At 36.9% G+C, this 19,381-nt stretch overlaps 1 long non-coding RNA gene across 1 annotated transcript; it reads right to left on the minus strand.

Moving 5' to 3' along the window:
• Window positions 1–583: 583 nt before the first annotated feature.
• Window positions 584–4,821, minus strand: LOC125965696 (uncharacterized). Its single transcript, XR_007479928.1, has 2 exons — window positions 4,713–4,821; window positions 584–674 (listed from the first exon to the last, which is right to left on the minus strand). It is a non-coding gene; the product is annotated as an uncharacterized LOC125965696 (long non-coding RNA).
• Between the last annotated feature and the right edge of the window lie 14,560 nt (window positions 4,822–19,381).

Below are 19,381 nucleotides of genomic sequence, written 5' to 3' on the forward strand. Positions count from 1 at the left end.
ACACAGCCCTTGGTTCTGAGGAAAACTTGGTATCTCAAAGGGGAATCAGGGTCAACTATGTCAGGGGCAGTTCCTTTCACTGCTTAATCCAAGTTGGCTGACTTAACGATATAAACTGTAGATTTAATGCTTCTGTCCCCTGAACACTGAGCCACCACCTTCACTCTAACAGTAATACCACTTGGTAATTGTGAAATATTGAATGGCCAGTGTCTGACCCGAGTGTTTGTGCCAAGCAAAAGTTTCACTTGAATTTTTTTTTTTTCTTTCTTTCTCTCTTTCACTGCCAGTTTGTATGTGTATTTTTAAGTATTAACTCTCATGGAAGCACATGCCTATTTAAAATTCCCAGACGATGAGTCAGACCTGTTCAGTGAGGTTCCTGGAGAGTCACATGATGAGGTTTGATGAAATTTCACCTTATGAAAGGTTGAAGAAAAAAACTTAGAAGAGCTCTTTTGGATTTATATATACATATATATATATATATATATACACACACACACATACACTTATATATACATGTATACATTATACATACAGTTTTGCATATATATACGTGAGAGAGACAGAAAGACACATACCTGTGGAAATTTTGAAGTTCCTTTGCTTTTCTTCCTTTCTTTTTTCCTCTGTAGATGTTAAAAAATCTGGTGATCCAATAGCTCATGCTTCTGTGTAACAAGGAGAAAGCGAAAGCCCTATAGCCATGCAAGGTACACATGGATTTTAGCTAAGTATTTATATCTACCCCCTGGATTAACAGTAGTGAGCCTGGAAATCTTGATTCCAATGTGATAAAGACACAACACTGCTGAGACTTATGATATATAAGTTGTTTTACTCCATTATTCTGATAATATACTTTAGGCTTATCTGGATCTCTAAAAATCTCTATTATAATCCATACTTTTCTTCAAATCAGTTTGATGCTTCATAATATAACTAACATATCTTGTTAACTTGAACAATAAAGTACACGGCCTCTTGTTAATAAATCTAAATCATAGGTATTTTTGAAGCTTTTCAAATTCATTTTCCTATATAATTTCTCAAAATGTAAACTAATTCTAGGAGTGTTTTTGGAATGTAAAGCCTTATTTGCTATAGGGAGGATTAAGACACTTCTTATGAAAATATGTTAATTATAGAACAAGAAGTATTCTAGAAAAGCTCCTGCTTCAAGATGTGTGTGGACAGAGGGCAAGGAGGCAGAGTTCCTTAGAAAGAAAAGGTTCTGTTCAAAATATTGAGGGTTAACACAACATTTTAAAGAGTGTCTTGGTATTTTAAGGCATCACAAAGGAAGTAACACTAACTAAATCGACAGCATGGATTCATTCATTTCATGCACATTTATTGAGAACCTACTATGTGCCAGACAGTGCTAGAGTCTAGAGATTCAAAGAAAAGTATATTACACTTTCACCCACAAGTACTCCCAGTTTGAGGGCTGAGAGTTGCATAAGCAAATAGTTATAGTTCAGGAATGTGGAAAGTACTATGAAAACACAGGTGCAGAAATGACTAACTTTGTCTAACAGAATTTGATAAAACGTCACCGAGGAGGTGATACTTGATCCAGATCTTCACAGATAAGTAGGAAATAACTTGCTGAAAAATTAGTAAAGCAGAGATTAAAAAAACAAAACAAAACATTATAAGAGGTGGAAAGGGGGAGTTGAAAGAGAAAGGCTTATCAAAGGCATAATTTAATACTAGCCAGAACAGGCCTGTACTGGGGAGCCTTGACTATGCCATTCATTTGCACCTTTATTCTGGGCCAATCCAGAAGCTAACCATGTTCCAGAGGAGAGTCTGCAAGCAGGAAGAAGAAAGCCAGTAGTAATCTAGGCTCCCACTCATTCATTTATTCATTCTCTGTCTTTGTCACCTTGTCTCCTTCTCTGACTCTTTCTCGCTCTCTCCTGCTCAGATTCTCTCATCTGTAGGCCTGAATCATTCTCCTTTGAAGCCTGGCACCACTTTCTATTAGATACTACAGTTTGCACACCACCATGTCTAGTTATACCCAGACTTAATGCTATTGCTGTATCTAAATCCCAGAATCCCCAGAGGGAGAATCTTATCTGCCTAACTGATCCAATGCACTGTGGTCAGGAGTAGAGTCACAAGGTACATACGTGAGTCCTGGAAACAAACCTCTTTTGAATGGGGAGGACATTCCCAGAGTGGGCAGGTTATGGATTGACCATCAGCCCAAAAGTTATCAACTACATTATGATAACTCTACTTCAGATGTTCCAAAGGGATTTTGGAGTATAGTAACTCACTGTTATCTTTCTCCCAATGCCAATCTGCATTTGTTGAGGTTGTCTTCTATGACCTTTACTTCTTTCTATAACTATTTCTAGAGTGCTTGCAGAAAAAAAAATAATAATGCTGGCATGTCTAGGAAGGTGTATTTCTACATGAACAGAAGAATGGTGGGCTGGGCCATGAAACTTGAGTTCGTCCTTCCTCCCTCATGGTCACTGCCTTCAACTAAGTAAAGGCCAATTATACTAGGGGTTAAGTGTGATGCAAAAGTTATACAGAACTGGAAATCATTCTTTTGGAAGCCAATTATTTCCTGTGGTCTGAACCTAAGAACTAAGTTTCAAAAAATTCTGAGATTTGTAATATAAGCAGCGGTTGTGAGTAACTGGAATTTCTCCCAACATATTTCTACCATGGAAAGATGATGCAGCTGGTGGTAGAAGTGAGTCCTTAAGCTTTGTTTTATTTCTTTGTTATTTTTGTTCTCAAATTATTCAATTTCCTCATATCAAAGCTGGCTAGCAGATCATAGGAAAATGGACTTTTCACTCTGACTTGAGTTCCTTTGTGGAAATTATTAGTAAATAATTTTGGTCCAACATTTCCATAGACATGTTGTATCCAGACTTAATAAACAATTCTGAATCACATCTAAATTAGTCTAAACTTGTAGTAACAAAGGTAACTCTAGCTGTTCTAATAAATAAACTCGCAAGTATCAGTGGTTTATTGCTCGCTCACTTAAAGCCCTAAATGAGTGTCCCTGATTGCTAAATGGCTCTTCTCCATGTTTCAGAGAGCTGATCCCATGGCACCTTGTGGTTCCACCATGTTCCGCAAATAGTTTCCAAGGTCACCAAGAAAGAGGAAAGAATGTAGAGCATTGCATGTGGTAAGCTTGTACGGGCCAAGCCTAGAAATGGTGGACATCATTTCTACCCATCCATATTCAATAGGCCAGTAGTCAGTCATATGGCTGTGCACTAGTGCCAGCATAGCTGCATCCTGCTCTAGAAGAAGACATAAATGGAGTGAAAATGATCTAGTTTCCTCACAAAGATCTTAGAGTGCTTACCTTGTAATGTAATAATACAAGTGTGTAAGTAATAATAAAAATGTATAAGTTTATTTAATATAAACTGCATGAAAATCACTCAGCCAAATTTGTTAAATTCAGTATATAGATAAATTACTATGACAAAGTGCTCCTCATGCTATGTTGCTGTTTATAATCCTGATAAGCATTAAGTAGCTTTTAAAAAAATGCATGCAACACTTTGACATTGAATTGAGACTTGGGTTCTGTACTTTTGGGTTGTGTGTAGATATCCAAAAGGAGACATAGAAATGTTCTAAGTATGAGGAAATACACTACTCTTTTCCCATAAAGGTCATTGTTTTAAACAAAATTATTTTATTCATTTTTCCTTGTATAAAGGGAATACCACTAGAAATTGTCAATAATGTACTTCATTATTCTTAAAGTGATAAAATCATTATTCTTAAAGCATAATATTTCATTACCACTGTGAAGATTATTACATTCTGCTCAAATTGATGGTAATACATATTTTCTCATACTGCTTTGTATCATTTCAGGATAAATTTAATATTGTTCCAGAAATTTCTCTATTCTTTAGTTCTGGTAATTAAACTTATATTTCTTTAGATTTTCAGTTCTATTTTTTTTTCTACTGGTTTCTTATACTTGTGGGAAATTATGGTGAAGAATTAATTTTGTGGTTGGAGAAAGAGGGAGTGTAAAACTATGGGTTTCTCTTACTTTTTGTTTTTAATCAGTTCCAGTCCCTGGATTTTTATCTGTACCTCTCATTACAGTCTCTGGAGGAAGTATTTATGGTTTGAATCCTAGAAAAAGTTGTCAGATGAAATCTGGGAACACCAAGGAATAATACAATACTACAGAGTTAATATGATTGATGATATCATAGCTCATTTTGAACAGATGTCAAAAGAAGGAAAATCAAGCTGCCATTCTACATACTAAGCCCTTGTTCACTTAACAGAAGACCTTTATAAGTAAATCATAATTAACGGTAAGTATTCAGTGGGTTAGGTGATGGGCATTCAGATTGCTTTTGAACTTTCAAAAAGTCATCATAAAAATGAGAATTTCTAGAAAAGATGCTTATATATTTTTTTGTATTTTTGTGCTATATTTGACCACAATGTTTAATTTGGCATTGGTGAATGGATTCTAGTTAGGAAAAGTTTCCTGTTAGAAATAGAACCACATCTGTGGCACTCTAAAAATGTCATATGCATCCAGTCTTAAAGGTAGCTTTTTAATAATTGCCAAATGAAGTCCCACTTTCCAGTTGTGTGCTGACTGGGAGAGACAGTGTAGGTGGTACTTTTAAACAAGGTATGCATGTAAAAATAATTTGGGGAGAGTAACAGAAAACACTTACGTCTGAATTTAGTTACAGAAGATCTGTAGTCTCTTTGCTGAATCAACCTTGTATTGAACCAGATTATTTTCTTTAAGTATATTGTCGTATGCATTGACCATCTCTGGAAAAAAAAAAAAAGGATAAATCTGTTTAACTTACCTTGTAATTTGCAGATTTATCTTAAACTTTGACTTATCTTAAACTTCTAGAATTACCTATGAGACATGTTCACCAGCATGCATAACATCCCTCTCCTGAGGAGGCCCTCACACCACTTTTGGGGACATGAACAAGTGTGGTATATAGCGCAACTCCTACTCAAAAGTGATTCTAGAAAAGTAAGAAGTCCCACATAAGGGGAAGTACTGGTTCTTTCTTAAAGCATCTGAGGAATTTCTTACTTTTGAAACTTCATGTCCTCCCATGCTTGCTTCTTATTAATGAACTGTCAGGCCTATGCAGGTTGGGGATGTTATGTCCGGCAGCATGAGTATATACCTCCTATTTCAATTTAAAATGAAAAACTCAGATCTGTTTGTTTCTATTAAACACACACACACACACACACACACACACACACACGTGCATATACCCAGAAAGAACTTTACTTGGATTTTCTTTAAAATACCAGTCGAATACATAGAATTCATTGCTAGTTACTGTTAATTTAGATGAACAAAGGGGAGCAAAAGCACTTTAGACACCATGTCTCACTTTAAATTGAAAATGGCGTGCTAGGGGAATTCCCAGGTGGTCCAGTGGTTAGGACTCTGCGCTTCCACTGCAGGGTGCACGGGTTCGATCCCTGGTCGGGGAACTAAGATCCCACAAGCCGCACAGTGTGGCCAAAAAGAAAAGAAAATGGCATGCTAGAATTTAATTCTGAAAAAATCCTTGAGTGTTGTCAAACTTAAATGCGTTTATATTTTTAACTTTGTGATTTCAACAGACTTTAGCAGTAGTCAGCAAAGTTTTCTATGAAGGACCAGTAAATATTTTAAGCTCTGCAAATGTAGGTCTCTGTTATAGCTGCTCAACTCTGTAGCAAGAAAGCAGCTGCAGACAATACATAAACAAATGAACATGACTACGATCCAATAAAAATATATTTGCTAAAACAGACAGTGGACTGGATTTGGCCCACGGGACACAGTCAACCCTGGTCTTCAGTAACTCTCACTTCTTGCATTAACTAATTCCTTTCCTCACAGAGAGTCTTAGAAACTTATTTTCAAATTATTCATTATGTTAGCTTTTTATCTGCAATATGGAAAGATATTGTTTCTCCCCCATTTGTTATGAAGAATACGACCCATCTACTCGAATGAACAGACCAGAAACCTATCATCTTCTCTGAGCCTTGCTGAGGCCAGCGAAGGCCTGGAGGAACTGGGAAATAAGTTCATCTGTCAACTTACAGCTGAAGAATTTGAAGCAAGAACACAGAGTTTTGGTTCTACAAGATGCTCTATTTAAAAAGACGCTGCTGAGAGGCCTAATGTTCAGTACTACTGGGCACAGTCTTGAAAATAATAACCTACTTTTCCTGAGCAAAGCCAGCTCTGAAAGAGGATGATGTCTACAAATGAGGTCTCATAAAAGAATATAATTAAACACTGATGCTCCTCGGAGTGAAAGAGCTTTGAGATAATGACTCCAATGGCATGCATTGTACCAATGAGAACAAGATGTCACAATTATATATTTGCAGGTTGATTTAATCTGACAGGATTCTTAGCAACACTGAACTTGGTCTGTCTGTGCATCACAACACGGCCTATGTGTTCTACAAATGAAACTCCATTTATCTTTTATAAAGTTACATGTCTCAATTAGCAAACTTCTTAATCTAGCTGTACTCTCTTATCAGTGGAGGTCCAGTGTTAAGTCTTCATTTGCTGTGGCACAGCCTTTGTAAGTCATCTTCTTTATCTAATTAAAGTCTTTTAAAAATTCCTGATATAAGTGGATTTCTTTCATTATTTGTTTTTTGACTGTGCTCTCATGCAAAGTTCTAATTATCCTCTCTTTTGAAGTATTTCTTACAGATAAATTAGCAGCTAGTTGGTTGCATTGTTCCTCAGTTAATCAAAGAGAGGGAGGAATGGGCTATATCAGGAGTTTGCAAACTATGGCCCTTGGTCCTAATGTAGCCCACCACCACCTATTGTGTATGGCCTACATGCTAAGAATAATGTTTACATTTCTATGGGTGGAAAAAGAATTAAAAGGAGGATTTTTTGACGAGTGAAAATTGTATGATTTACAAATTTCAGTGTCCACAAATAAAGTTATATTGGAACACAGTCATACTCATTTTTTAAACAAAAATCTATTGCTGCTTTTATGCTACAACAGCATAAATGAGGGGTTACAATGGAGACAGTAGAGCCAGCAAAGCCTTAAATAGTTACTCTCTGGCCCTTCATTGAAAAAGTTTGCCTACCCCTGGACTACATGAACCTTCAAATTCCCTTTCCAACCTTTTATTTTAATGTGACTGTTATCACCTTCCCTTTCCAATTCCCACTTTTGCTTTGATTTTGGGGTGTGGGAGGTTTTGGGATAGAGGCAGGAGCTCAACCCTACAGCCCCAATTTTGTATATGACAATGCACCTTAATAAACTTTCATCTCCATCCTGTGAAATACTGAGGTCAACCTAGATAATCATTGATCAAAGTGCTGAACATTTATATAGTGCTTTTAAACGAAAAAGCACTGTCACATACACTATCTCACTTGATCCTAAAAAATGGTGTATTCCCTTTGAAGAGGAGGAAACTGAGGTCTAGATATGTTCCTTGACTTTCCAATAATCATGCAACTAAGAAGTGGAGAGCAGACCCTAAACCTGACTCAATCTTCCGTTATTCCTACATCACTACCCTGCATCAGGAAGTAACATACATGCACAAAAAAAATCTGTAATCTGACAGTTATTCTTGTTTGAGATTCATGCACAAAGCTCATGTGAAATGGATGGGGGGAAGACCTTCTTCTCCCTTCCCTGTCACCCTGACATAAAACCGGTAAGAACTGCAGGCTGGGCTCCCTTTCCCTACATAGAGTAGAAGAGACAAATACGGTGCACTTTCACAGCCAGACTAATCCATGCATCAAAGAAGAGTTAAGAAGCAACACTCAAAAATAACAAGATTTAGGAAGTAAAATAACCAGTGACCATGATTCCATGCTTGGCTCCCTAAGACCATGCAATGGACTAAATGTGTATGTCTCTCCCAAATTCTTATGTTAAAATCTTAGCCCTCATGTGATGGTATTAAGTCATGGGGCCTCTGGGAGGTAATTAGGTTATGAGGGTGGAGCCCTCATGAATGGGATTAGTGCCCTTATAAAAGAGACCCAGAAACCTCCCTGCCCTCTTCAGCCAAGTGAGGACACAGTGATAAGATGGCCATCTATGAACGAGGAAGCAAGTTCTCATCAGACACTGAAACTGCTAACTCCTTGATCTAGGATTTTCCAGCCTCCAAAACTGTGAGAAATAAATTTCTGTTGTTAATAAGCCACCCATACTATGATAGTCTACTATGGCAGCCCAAATGGATTAGGACAGACCAATCCCAAACAGCAGCCAGAGTCATCTTTGGAAAACCCAAATCATATCATTAAAATAAATCAGAAATTCTCACAAGGCTGTACTTTGTTTTGCCTTCTTATCCTTCTCTCTCCTCTCCAACTCATCTCCTACCATTTTCCTTCTCTTTCAACCCACTCTAGCCACAATGGTCTTTTTGCATTGATTGCTCATTTTTACCTTGGCTATTCCATGGGCCTGGAACATTATTACCTGAGAACTCAGGGCCCACTTCTTCCCATTATTAGAGCTCTACTCAAATGGCAACTTGTCTTCAGAGACACTGTCTTTGGCCACTTCATCCATCTCTCTCTACCTGGTTCTCTGATTTATTTCTAGCATTATCCCACTCTAAAATTATCGTATTTATTTATTGATGCAGTTTTTTAATATCTATCTTTCTCCAATGGCATGTCAGCTCCTTTGGTGCAAGAACTTTGCCCATCTTTTTCACCAACACCATTTATACTGCATGGCACATGGTACACACTCAATAAATGCTAAACATATGAATGAGTCATCCTGTGTGGCCTTTGAAATGTACTTTTTCCTTCTTTTAAATATCCTCTTCCTTGTTGGTGATAAGGCAAGGCATATTATTTCAACCAAAAGACATGATATGACAGATCTGTCAACAGTAGGATAAGAAATACATGGAATACCATAAGATGTGAAAGCATGAGTTCAAGCTGGAAAGAAAAAAAACATGTATAAGTTCTGTAGGGACGTAGATTGTTTATAGCAACCATAAATATTTTCACCTGTAAACATTCTTTCCACGATATCCATTTGAATCCTCGGCTTTGCAGTGTTGTGGCCTGTCATTATTTCAAGGCACTGGGGGTTCATAGGTGTCTTAACTTTCTAAACTGTCCCTTTTTGAAGACAGAGCATAGAAGTATCCCAGCAGAAAGCTGAGAGGCCCTACTTAACCAGCTACTCTGATTGTCCAACTCCTTTGAGGCAAATGAATTTTGACTGGCCCCAAATATTAACAATAGCCAGTTTTGAGAATATTAACTTCATCAGAGTCATCAGTGATAAGGGGGAATATCTTTAATTCTATTTGTGTGTGGGGGGGAGGGTAGATTAAAAGTTGTATTTAAACCCTCTTTGAATGAGTATTGTTAAATAAATTGAAGGTCCTAAAGCTGGACAGTACCTTAGAAGCATCAGATGTGAACTGAGCAAACTCGTGCTGAAGTATCTTTTAGTTTAAGAAAATATAACTATCAAATTACACAATAGTTGAAAGGGATGTTTTAGTAATGTGTGGCTTAGTTCTAAGGTGTACATGAGGATGGAGTTGAATTATGCATGAGACATGGTGATTTAATGAACCACGGAAAGCACATTTACTTCAAGGGGACAATGTGTGCTTGGTATATTTCATAAGTTGTGAAACTTAGAAGGGATACTTTTGAAAATAGTACATATCAACTATACCACAGTGGAATCAGCTTAGAGAAGAGAGATGTGTGGTTGTAATAGTCAATATGGAGTTCATTGCTGAGAAAAACTTCAGTTTGTATGATTTTATAAATTCTTCTGTCAGGATCGTTCTAAGGCAGACTGTGAATTTTCTCCTGGAAGTTTTTTCTAACATTTCTTTCCTGATGCTCTCATTTTTGTTTTGGTCATCCTCATTCTCATCCCATCCAGGCCCAAGATATATTTCTTGTTCACCTGCCCATCTTTGTCAATGGCTCAGTTGTCCCTATGTTCTCTCTAATTATTCTTCCTTTATCTGCCACCAAGGTTTCTCATCCCATACTACCCGGAATTTTGCAAGTTATTTTTTCCCCTGTACACTGAAATCAGATACTAATTTTTATTCAAAATCACTTATTAAATGCACGTGCTTGAGAATGCACTGGGTGTGGTGTCTGGTCTGGAGAATAATCAGACAAATGCACTTCTTTCCTGTTACTTAAAATCTTTGATAGCCGTCCTAGAGGAGATGATACAGTTCACATTAATGAGTAAATGGTTTATAACAGCAGAATATTTGCTTTTAAAAGGTACATAAGGACATACAGTTTTTTAAAAAAAGAAATGCTTCTTTAATAGAAGGGTCTATGCATTTTTTACATGTCGGTAGACAAGATATTCTGGGGAAGGAGATCATTTTCAGACTTCTAAGAAGCACTCTATAGGCAAATTCTTCTCCTGCTTATGCATGGGCCTGATTGTGCCACTAAAATTACTGAATTAAAGTTACTATAACTAGAGGTGGTAACTGGATCTTGGCCTTCCCCTGACAACTGAATGCATGAACCAAAGTATTTATGCACAAAGTAGAAGGCCTTTTTAAGTAGCAAGAATCTAATTTCATTGTCATTATTACCATTGTGCCAAATGGCTTGTAAAATAAACTAAATGAGATCTACAGCACTTAGCAAGCTAAGACAACCCCCAATTCATCGTTCCTCTGCAAAACTACACTCTGATGGTCTCAAAATGAGGGTGAGAGAGAGGGTCAGTTCTGACCTTCCACTGATCAGAACAAAGTGTTATTCCCGATCTCACTTCACTGGTTCCTGACTAGCATAGCATTTTTTGTATTGTCTTATTTTTCTCTCTTCATAAATCAAAGTAAGAATCTAAAGAGCTACAGGACCTGCCTCCTTGCTGTAGTTTTACACAGAAAACTTATTTTGCTGCCATTGGAGTGATCTGTACCTGAACAAACAGGCAGATACTAGGCTCTAGGTGCAACCTGCTAATTCCATGAAATCTCCAGAGAACTGTATCATGATGGATCTTGGGCAGAGTTTGAAAAATGCATCATGCATTCATGACTGCCCACCTTCAGATGCCATATTTACTTTTAGTGACACCGTGTCAGAAAAGTAGCAAGTGGCAGTAGGTGAGGAGAGAGGTGTGGAAAGGAGACTTTTAAACCGTATACAAAATACTGAGAACTTCCAGTGATAAGTCTTGACTTGGCTCCTGTGAAAGCTGTTTGAAGATGTCTGAAATAGCCCTTTCACTCCATCTCATTGTGTGAACCCAAGAAAAGCACCTAGCTTGTGCATGTTATCCAAAGCATATATTATATAATATTATTTTCAAAAGAATAGTGCCACATGCTGCAGTGATTATTTTAAGTCACTTGAATATCTAAAGCAAATACAATTTAGAAATTACTGTTTTTTTTTTTTTTTTTTTTTGGTCTTTTTGGGTTTTTTCTTATCCATCTTGACATAAAGTGACAGAAGATTTTATTTAGGAAGATTTAGTCATCAGTACAAGGTAGCCATGTGACTGATAGTGTCAAGGGTGAACTCATTCTTCCCTATGGCCTCTTAATTTGGCCTGAATTATATCCACATTCAGTGTGATTTAGCTGAAGGGGTACAGGTTTTGGAGGTAGACAAATTTGATTAGAATCCTAGTTCACTGTTTCCTACTTGAGTGACTTGGCTAGTTACCTAAAATTGCTCATCCTCAGATTTCCACCTAGACTTGGATTAATATTTAGCTATTTGGTGTTCTTATTATTATTTGAGGAATTGTTTATTATATGCCAGGCAATTTTCTAAGTGCTTTACCGTTGTATCAATTAATGCTCTAAGAACACTGAAGTGTTCAGTAGCCACCCTCTATGTTTTAGGAAACTCATTCAGAAGGGTTAATTATCTTGTCTACTTTAACAGCTCATAAGCAGCAAAGTCAAAATTCACATTCAGGTGTGACTCCAAAGCTTGTGCCGTAACCATTGCTGTACAGAGATTAGGGAGAGAGCACGCCACAAGCACTCCCTGAACACTGGTCTTGGGGGGCTTCTTCCACTGGCACTGCTGCTCTCACTCTGAGCCGTAGTCACACAAAGTGACACTGAGCCTTCCTTCCAGCATAACCTTCATGCCCTGCACCTCCCTTCTTGGTGCCATGAGTCTTTTACAAGATACAAACTGTAGATCCTGACTGTGTCTTGCCTGGTTTCTTCGTTTAGCTTAAAGCTAAGACTTTTGTGCCTTAAACTCTTAGGAGTGAGGAACAACCGCTCCTGGATCGACCCTTAACTCTACCCCACTGGACTCTAGGGTTCTTGTGCGTCTACATCTCATGGCACTGGGAGTTCTCCATCTCCATTTGACTAAGCTGAGTACCCTAGACTTTAAATCTTTTTCATGCCAGAGTATATTTTATCCCCCCATACCTTCCTGATTTTAATATTTTTTTCTATTCAGACTCTCTTACCTGGTTGCAACTGTAATACTATCTGCTTTCCTCTGCCTTTCTAACCTTTATATAATATATATGTGAGTGTATATATATATGTATATATATATACACACATACACGTGTATGTGTATGTACACATGTGAATGTGTATATATATGTATATATGTGTATGCATGTCTGTGCATGTGTCTGTATACAACTCATCTCACTTGTTCAGAGAACTCTTATTTCTAATCCTTTTCACTCTCACAACTTCCAACAGACTGACAGACATACCAACCTGCCATGCTCTGCTAATGTCCAATCCCAGGGCATACGGTGCCCTGCAAAATACCCTAAAGCTCATGAATAGAGTATTTTCTTCTCAATCAACAAGTTCTGGTGGTTGTAAACACAATACAGTTGTAATATCACCTTTGAAAGACCGGGGAAAAGTAAAAACAAAGCAAAACAAAAAATAAACACTCCATTCTCCCCTTTGAAATCTTGTACATCTTGAATCCATACAAAGATCTCTATTTTTCTTTGACTTACTCAAATCTTACTAGTGAGATTTTATTCAAAAGACACATTCTGCCACACACACACACAAAAACATGCTATCATCAAAATAAAACATAAAAGCAGAAAAATAAAACAGGGCCTTTTACTCTTGTGAAGGTCAAATTGTTCCTTGAAACAGTATACCTAAGTGTTTTTCAAAACCACAGATTTCAGGGTCAGTTCAATTTTTTCTCAGTACCAAATGTTTCACTTAAAATGTAAAGACAGACCAGCGATCCAATGTTTTCATTAATTTTATATAATAATTCAAGTATAAAGTATTACATTTTTCACAAAAAGCAAGGAGGCTCTGTGTGGTGTATGAGTCCCCAAAATACACACATGCATTTAAAAATTAGCTGATTAAAAAAATCCACTGAGCACTCTTTATGCATAGCCTCTTGGGTTCAAGATCTCTTCGTCCCTGTATGTGTAGGGTAGGGCTGACGGGGCTCAGCCTGTGGAAAGCTACAGGGTCACCAATAACTCCATATCTCTGATGTCTAAGATGGGTGCTTATCTCACAGTTTATAACTACAGTTTGAGAAATCCATTTGGAAGTGTTTTTATAATAAATAATCTGAAACCCATTATTAATCCAAAGGAGTATAAATCAAGGAAAGGAAACATAATCCAAACCAATCAGGGACCTGAGGGAGCCGGAATAAGAAGGGTTATAGCCAACTGAAGGAAGATGGACCTAGAATTTCATGAGCAAGAGGTCAAGAATGTGTGCTTAATTTTGGTGAAGTTCTTATGAACTTAAAGAGGTCAATAGGAAATAAACATATTCCCCAGTGCTAAGCTGTTTTGGAAACAGATAAGTGCAATATGGTCCCACCTTGAAGGACAGAAAGAACGAACGCCCTCTTGTGTGTAGTATCGTTTTTTGTTTATTTCCTGCTGAGTCAGCACATGGCCTTCAGCTCCTTCTCAACATGGCACCTCAATGCCGGTCATTGGAGGTGACCGATCAAGTGACAGGGACTTGCCACCTCTGCTTAAGTAGCTTTTACCTTCATAGGGAAGTAGCAAAACGCTAGTAAATCACTATACCATAGGGCAGCAGTTGGTAATTTTTTTTTTAAGTAATATGACAATAAAGCTTGTTTAGAGAACAATGATTTCTGACCAGGGTGACAGCAGAAGCCTTCATGGATGGAGTGAACTTAGAGTCAAGCAAGCATTTTTAGAGCATAAAAGTACAGAGGAGAAGGGAGGAGATAAGAGTTGTTTTCTGTTGTGAACATGAAAATATATTATTTGGGCTTGGATTTTAGAGGCCTGCTCTGTGTACCATCACATTTTAAATCCAAGGGGAGAAAAACTTCTAATAAATGGCTAAGATAATTAAAATATTCATGGAACCTTAAGAGTGATTTATAGTCTGCAAATGTAACATGGAAGGATGAGCTCCAGAATCTGGTAATTCTCTATTTCTAAATGTAGGCACTATTATTTATGAAAATACTAATTCTTTTTTATGATGATTACATAATCAAGTGTGTCTATCATTTTTTAAAAAAAACTATGAAAATATTGGTCTCATAAAAAAAAATAAACCACATAAGTAATTAAATTTATAATAAACATTTATTTGTGGGACATTTGCATGTGATTTATAACTGAATCATCAAATATTCATTTCAAATGAGCATGAGGGCAATACTTACTTCATACAAATGTATTTATGTTTGAAGTGAAGGAAAACTAAAAGCTATGACAGCCTAAATCTGAGCTTAGACATGGTAAATATACATATTTGCACTTTCAAGCATGTGGTGACTCTTTCTTGAAATAAAGCTTCATGTTCAATGGACAAAATCCTCTGACGACCAGAAAAAAGGGAATTACGGCAACTTTGGTACTTCCTCTTAATGTCCACTCTTGCAAAAAATATTCAGCTAAGAAAACTTTCTAGAAGCAGACTGAGACCCAATCCGTCTACCACTCAATGTGGTTTTCTTCACTTATTTTGTTTTACTTGTTTTGTCCATGGGGAAACTATTCAATTTGGTGAAGGACTAGAATCTTTCCTTGCAGAAGAGAGAATTGTCTTAAGGCAAATGCACTTGTGGTTTAAACTGCATTTTAAACTGCATCTTGTCATTGTATTAGTCTCCTGGGGCTGCCATACAAATGACAACAAACTGGGAGGCTTAAAACCAAATGTATTCTCTCACAGTTCTGGAGACCAGAAACCCAAAATCAAGGTGTTGGCAGGGCTGGTTCCTTCTGGAAGCTTTGGGGAGCATCTTTCCTTGCCTCTTCCAGCCTCTGGTGGCTCCAGGAGTCCCTTGACTTGTGGCTGTATCACTCTAATCGCTGTGCCTTTCACATGGCTTTGTCTTCTTTGTCCTGTCTTCTCCCCTTCTCTTCTCTTATAGGGACATCCTAACCCAGGATAATCTCATCTCAATAGCCTTAACTTAATTATGTCCACAAAGACCCTCTTCTCAAATAAGGTCACACATCCAAATAATAAACATTCATAGGCTCTGGATGGACATATCTTTTGGGTTTCCACCATTCAATCCACTACAATTATTTTTCTATTATTTTTCCTGTTATTCACATTGTAGGGGTAGCTGATTCTCCTCCTTTTGACCATGATATTAAATTAAATTTAAAGTCAACCTGTGACTCTGCACAGTGAGATTTTACTCTCTTCTGATTTTATTTGGCTTTGTTAATAGATGTAAATTTCATACACCTTCTACCTGATTATAGGACATTGCTCTAAATCAAACAGAGAGCTTAATTTCATCTTATTCTTAAAATTCATAAAACATGAAATTCTAGCTGAAAGAAAATAAGAAATAGCATCTATTTATTTACTTTCAATTATTTATTTTAGTTATATGTTCTCCCAGAATACAATAATTCATCTATTGACTTGTTATATGTTATAAAAATATTTTAATGCTAGAGAAAATATGATATAGTTAAAATAAAATGTACAGGCTTTTGCCAGAGATGATTCTGACCATTATTCATAGTTCATAGCTTCACATTTTCAGTCTATTTGATTTAAAGCAAGCCACTCAATCTTTTTTAGTCCCTGTTTTCTCATGTAAAATGGAGACACTGATACCTCCTATGCTTGTTTATAAAGAGGATTAGATATAATATAGGTAAGTCACCTAGTACAAAACCTAGCACATCATATTTACTTTATAAATGATATCTATTACTTATATAGATTTGGTCTATGAAGCAAAGTATAAAAATGAATTTTTGTTGTTAGCTCATTTATTTAATTCATTTACATGCTGAATTGAATAGTCTCTGGTCTAAGGTAGGTTTGGAGAGCATGGTGTAATGTGAGTTGCCAGAAGTCCGACATCATGTCTTAATTTCTTTGGTGGATCTGCTTCCACATTCTTTCTTTCTTTAATTTTTATTTTTTTAATTAAAAAAAATTTTTTAATGTTTTTATTATTTATTTTTTAAAAACTTTTGTTAGAGTATAGTTGATTTACAATGTTGTATTAGTTTCGGGTGTACATCAAAGTGAATCTGTTATACATATACATATATCCACTCTTTTTTAGATTCTTTTCCCATATAGGCTATTTCAGAGTACTGAGTAGAGTTCCCTGTGCTACACAGTAGGTCCTTATTAGTTATCTGTTTTATATATGGTAGTGAGTATATGTCAATCCCAATCTCCCAATTTATCCCCCCCCTTACCCCCAGGTAACCATAAGTTTGTTTTCTACTCTGCAACTGTATTTCTGTTTTGTAGATAAGTTCATTTGTACCCTTTTTTTTAGATTCCACATATATATTAATATAATGGAATATTACTCAGCCATAAGAAAGAACAAAATAATGCCATTTGCAGCAACATGGATGGATCTAGAGATTGTCATACTGAGTGAAGTAAGTCAGACAGAGAAAGACAAATATATGATATCTCATCCTTTCAATTTGATCTATTATCCAGGCTTGTCTCCTCAGTCTCCCTTGAAAACATGATTCTCCTTCCTGACCACAGTCTTGCTCATGCTGTTTGACTGCTTGGAAATGTTCTCCTTTCTTCTCTGCTATCCACCTACCCACTGTTTATGGCCCAGGAAAAGTCACTTATTTTCTCTGTAGACTCCTCCCATGTTATGCTCAAATGTATGTCCTGCTTTGAAATTTGAAATTTTTTACACTCTGTACTCATTTTGGCATTTGACTTATACTACCTCACATTGTTAGAAGATGTTAAGTTAGGTGTAAAAATCATCAGATGCAAGTTTCATGAGGTCAAAGATTTTAATTAAGTTTCTCAGTGTTTCTGGGTTGCATTCTTAATTCAATTGTTCTTGCAGGTTCAGGTCTCACCTCAGATCCATGTTTCTTTTGGATTAAATTCAACTCCAAGCTCTCATCATCCAGATTGGTGGGAAATTCAACTCTGATAATTATTGGGCCTCCTCCCTCATGATTATCCAATCAGCCAGAGATCTTACACAGAGACAAACATTTGGATCCTCCAGTCTTTCATCTGCCCTAGTTACCCCAGGAAGACCATTATCCATGCCCACATAGTCATCGAAATTTAGAAGCTCCCATGTCACGTAGGATAGATGTTTCCAGGGCTGGGAGTTCAGTTTAGCTATTTTCCTGGAATCCAACCCCCTGTGTTATGAGAAAGTCTGTGTTATGAGAAAGTCATTCTGGAATCTCAAATCCTCATGAATCTCAGAAATCACTATCCTTTCCTTTTGCTTGGAAAAATCTCTTTGTCTATTCCCAAATCTCTTTGTCTTTCTCCCTTCAAAGAAGGTATCTGCCCATCTCTTTCCTACTTATTCAGTAAACTCCCTTCACTGAGCTGAGATTTACAAATGGCAGGAAAAGAAACTGTCTTCAAAAATCTTCTGTTTTCAACCTTACATTCCTACCTTAGATGAGTCACACTATTTAATTCAACTGGAAGTAAATAAAGAAAATATCATAGGATACAGCACACTTTAATGTTTAAATAAAACTTTCTTTCCAACGGTAAGCACAACATAGATTATCTGGATATGTCTCAGGGACTTGTGGAGCACACTTATTGATGATCAAAGTGTGTGACAGCCTGAAGAATAAACTGGAAAATAAATTATTTCAAGAGAAAGAAGATACAGAAAAGTTGGGTGTGGAAACGATGTCTCCAATCATATGAGAAGTGTTGAGTGGGAGTTAATTACACTTACAAGATTTGTCTGTCAGATTTGTCCTCTAGCTCAGCTCTCACAATCTGAGACCTAGAGTGAAAAGCAACTCAAAGTGGAAACTGAAAGAGGGCTGTTTTAAATACCCAGTAAGATATCGGAAGCACATGACAGTATTTCTTTAGAATCCTTTTAACATAGTTGAGAGAGAACATGAGTTTAGAATATTGAGGGCTCTGAACAACAAAGCATGCCTTTGGCCCACTGAACTTTTGTCACAATGTGCAAACATGCCCTTGACATGGGAGCACCCTCACTAAGCACACATGGTAACATTTGCTACAGCCAAGACCTTAACAGACACATGGGAACCTAGCAATCCCCACGGTGTAGGTTACGCTCTCAGAGCTCTGTTGCAATGAGAGTAGGTGCCAATGGCAGATGAACGACTATGGTAACCTGAGTAATGATGAGAACCATGTGCATCCTCATTGAAAACCATTCACTATCAGAACCCATGGCAAGTTGTTTGTGTATAGCCTGCAAAACACTAAGAGGTCTGAGAAGCAGAAACAGCTAAAGAGAATCAGGAAGGAGGAGGAGGATATTTTCTAGAAGGTAGTTTGGATGACTAATTTGTTACAACTATATGGACTAACTGTCTCTACTCTCAAAATTGTATGTGTGGGGATGGAGTGACTCAGGACCAGGAGTTAAAACATCAACCGAGGTGCTTTTACAGCATCTTTAGCTGTAACTTATAAAATTGGACCTTCTAGTATTTCCCAAATATCTGGTGTTTCCTGAAATTTACCCTATCAAATTCTAGCCCATCAATCAAGATACTCCACTGGAGATGGCCTACTACTTTTAAATAAGGTTGACAACTTCTGCACATTATACCCTCATTTCAAGCATCCATAGCACATTTAACATACAAAAGACTCTAAAATCTTTTGTAATAAATGTTTTCAAATTAATTTTCCTTGGCATACCTCAAATTAATTTTCCATAGTAGCCATTTTTCAAGAGATGTCTATCTGTACCCCCAACTAATACTGCTCTATGGAATTTTACAAACTGGATGCATTTCTAATTTGATCTGTATTATTGGACATTTTGATCATTAACTCCCTATGAAAGATATTCCATGGACAATATAGATAATTACACAAATATTTGGGCACACATGGAATAAAT

The sequence above is a fragment of the Orcinus orca genome, chromosome 10 (genome assembly GCF_937001465.1).
Source record: "Orcinus orca chromosome 10, mOrcOrc1.1, whole genome shotgun sequence".
In the NCBI taxonomy this organism is placed as follows: domain Eukaryota; kingdom Metazoa; phylum Chordata; class Mammalia; order Artiodactyla; family Delphinidae; genus Orcinus; species Orcinus orca.